Raw genomic sequence first — 3,811 nt, forward strand, 5'->3', positions numbered from 1 at the left:
CATCTGAGTTAACAAAAAGGATGCTGTGTAGGAGTTTGCTTAGCTGCCTTTCATTTAAAGCAGCATCTACTTTCAGGTCATTATCAACATTCACTCTAATCATAACAACTCTTATTTTTAATGGGGAGTCAATCTGTGGCAACCTATCATCTTCAAATCTTCCTCAGCTTCCTCTTATCTTGCCATACCCTGTCCTTGTACACTAAATTTTACAGGAATACATAGATAATAACATATCAGATATATTATTTTGTAAAATGAACATCTGCTAGCTTGGAGATGAACCTAATAATGCATGTAGAAAACCAACCTTCTTTCAGAAGACCAGTTCCTGCAGCTGTACTTTTCTCTATGGGACAGGTCCTCAGATCCATAGATTTTGTTTGTTAACAGTCAGCAACAACTCCTAAAATGAAATAAAGAGTAAGAAACTTCAACAATAAATCATGTAGTAATATAGTGGATATATCAAAGACAAAAGCAATACCCCTACAGATGCTACACAAATGTTTTTAAACTGTAGCCCAGCAGATTTTATGTAACAACAAATAAAGTATTTGGAATGTTTGCAGAAAATTGCCAAAACCAGCACAACCATAAAGCACAGAAGTCCATGGGCTTCTAAGTAACACATACACCAAAAAAAATAATAGTCTCAGTAGGAGGAGAACATTTGCAGTGTAGTTGTTCCATTGTGGATCAGGAGGGTAGATTGCATGCTGACCCCAAAGGGGTAGTTAGAAGAGTAAACTTGTCAGAGGACCAGCCGATGTACTGTATTCCTCATTATGTGGATTCAGGGATGGAAAGCAGTCTGGTTCTGTTACAGCTGAAGTCATGAAGGAGCTTTACAAAGTACAGGTCCTCATCTGACAAATGCATCTGTACTCTATCTGGCTGAGACAGAGCTAATTTTCTTCATAGCAGCCCATAAGGTGCTGTGTTTTAGATTTGTGACTAAAACAGTGTTGATAACACACCAATGTTTTAGCTATTGCAGAGCAGTGCTTGCACAGTGTCAAGGCCCTCTCTGCTTCTCACTCTGCCCACCAACAAGTAGGCTGTGGGTGGGCAAAAGTTTGGGAGGGGGCACAGCCAGGACAGTTGATCCAAACTGAGAAAGGCATATTCTGTGACATATAATGTGATGCTGAGCAATAAAACTCGGGGGTAGTCTTTCCAAAGCAGCTGTTCCTCAGAGACTGGCTGGGCATGGGTCTGCTGGTAGGAGGTGGTGAGTGACGGCCTCTGCATCACTTGTTGGTTTTTTTTTTTTTCCCTTTTCTCTCTTTCCTTCACTTAATTAAACTGTCTTTATTTTGACCCACAAGCTTTTCTCACTTTTCCTCTTCCAATTCTCTTCCCCATCCTGCTGGGCTGGGGTAGTGAGCGAACAACTGGTGGGTGCTTAGTTGCTAGCCAGGGTTAACCCACCACATCTCACACATCTTAATAACCTTTCTAAATTAGGTAAATAACAGCAATATTAAACACGAAGCTGCTCAAGTGTCCCAAATGTCTTCACTGACTGGTGAAGAACTTCATGGCACAATTCACCCAGCATCAATGTCCTCAAAGGACTAAGGATTGGGCTGCTCCAATTGAAGCTTAAAAAAGGTAATATAACATGACAAGGCAATTTTTAAAGAACTTCATATGATATTTTCTCCAGCGATTGATTTTCTGGGCCAATTAATTTTTGAAAGTTAAGACAGCTCATCCTCAGATATTCTGAGACACTGTTTCCAACATCTGTGCAATGAACAGTTGGATTTCTTTCTGAATTGTCCTAATCGGTGATTTAAAGCAATCTTTGTTATTTTACAAATTAGATGTTGAAGCAAGCTATTCTAATCTCTAAACATTAGGAAAATCAATCCATGAAGCAACAGGGAAGCAGTGTAATTTTTCTGTTTAGAAAGGATTGTGTTAATATGGTCTCTACTATCCATAAAAATTCTGTAATGCACCCAGAGGCAGCATTAGAGAAACAGCATCTTCTTCCAATCTATTTGTTAATGTCAAGTGGATTATTAGAAGGAATGCAGGAGCTCTTACAATACTACACTTTTTATTCTAGGCTTAAAGCTTGGAGATTTTGACTTTCACGAACTCAGAATATGAGAACAATTCAGTTCAAGCACCAGCATGAATGTATTTTTAATTATTCCCAGAGCTCAAACAGCAGTGAAGTGGAGAGACAGCCTGATACCAACATGCAAATGAAGAAACCAAGAGCCTTGCTTTGTTACAGAATTAGAGGCTCATTTGCTGAATCACCTAATGCTATGCAGGCTATGTTATTGTCAATATTAGGCAAAACATAGTAGCACACTTCCTCTTCCCGCAATTGTCGCATATTCTGTATCCATCTTTTTCACTGAAATGGGGTTTAACTGGAATAGATCATGAACGTAACCATAAATGATATTCAGACAAGAAATTATTTTTTCCTCATGAAAACAAAGGGGTAAAGTTAGGGTAAACAGCACATATTCCCCAAACCCAGAGTTTTTACTTGGAGAAATAAAAAAACGCCTTTTCTCTGTTGTACACAAAAGTAATTTTTCCCTCCAATGGATTTTGAAATTCAGGGATGTATCATGGGAAACACATTTCTAGGATTTTTTTTTTTTCCTCCTGTTAAGAGGAAATGGTTCCCCCAGTCATGGCTAACAAACCTGGCACATATGTGAGGTAAAATCTCCTTTAAAGTAGTGACATTTTTGTTTTTCATGCCGATGGTAGGGCAGGTTCTGAGATTTGGGAACAAACGGGCATTCTCCTCAGCCTCAGGGATCTGTTCCTCCAAAATCCCCAGGATGGGTGAAGGAACCAGATGGGGTTTTCTGAAGAGGCAGAGAGGGAAATGGCATAAAGATAATTTAAAGGGCAGATAATCTAGGACTGCCTTATTCCTGAAAAGAAAGGTCTTCAAACAGAGCACTGAGAAGTTTCAGACGAGGCCAGGAGGGAGCAGGAGGCGCAGGCACTGAACTCGGGCGTGACACAGCGCCATTACCCAGCACTTACTTCTTGGCAGACCCACTATCATCTCTTCTCAGTTCTTCTTCTTTGGAGTGTGCCCACTGGTCTCAAGGGTCACTACTTTAGGCTGGTGAGAAGTAATTCCCCCACAAGACCTCTACCACAGAAAAGCTTGTGGCACAACCTCCGTGCCCCGCTTTGGCCAAGGAGAACCCAGCGTTAAAAACGTGTAGACCAGCCCGGGGTGCACACAGCCTGCGGGCTTCGGGGCAGGTGATGGACCCTACCAGGCCCTGCTCTCTGTGGAGAAAATGGACGCTTTCTTGGCTGGCACTGCCCAGCCAAGCAGCAGAGCCTGGCGGGGGTGAGGCTTCCCCGGCGCACGCTGAGGTTGTGCCAGCGGGAACGGGAGGCTCTGCCATGCCCTCACGGTAGCTCCTGTTTATAAAAGCAAAAGCCTAAAAAAACCCCACTTCTCCTCAAAGGAGCAGATTCCCGCCCTGCCGCCGCCGCCAAGCCCCTCCCGCTTACCGCCGCCGCGGCTCCGCCTTTCCCCGGCCTTGAGGGGCGGCTTGTGCTCCCCCTCCCGGGCCGCTGCAGCAGCGCTCCCCGGGCCGGAGCCGCCGTGGGACGGGGCGGGAGGGGGAGAGGGAGGGAGGCGGCCCGCGGGGCGGCTTCCTCCCGCCCTCCCTTCCTCGTCCTGCCGCCGCAAGGAGCGGAGCGTGGCCCGCGGGCTCGGAGGGCCCTCTGGCTCGGCCGGGCTGGGGGAGCGCTGAGGGGCGCTGGCCGGGGCGAGGAGGGGAGCAGCCGCCCCCGGGAACGC

Source organism: Platalea leucorodia (genome assembly GCF_965183815.1).
Source record: "Platalea leucorodia genome assembly, chromosome: 1".
Lineage (NCBI taxonomy): Eukaryota > Metazoa > Chordata > Aves > Pelecaniformes > Threskiornithidae > Platalea > Platalea leucorodia.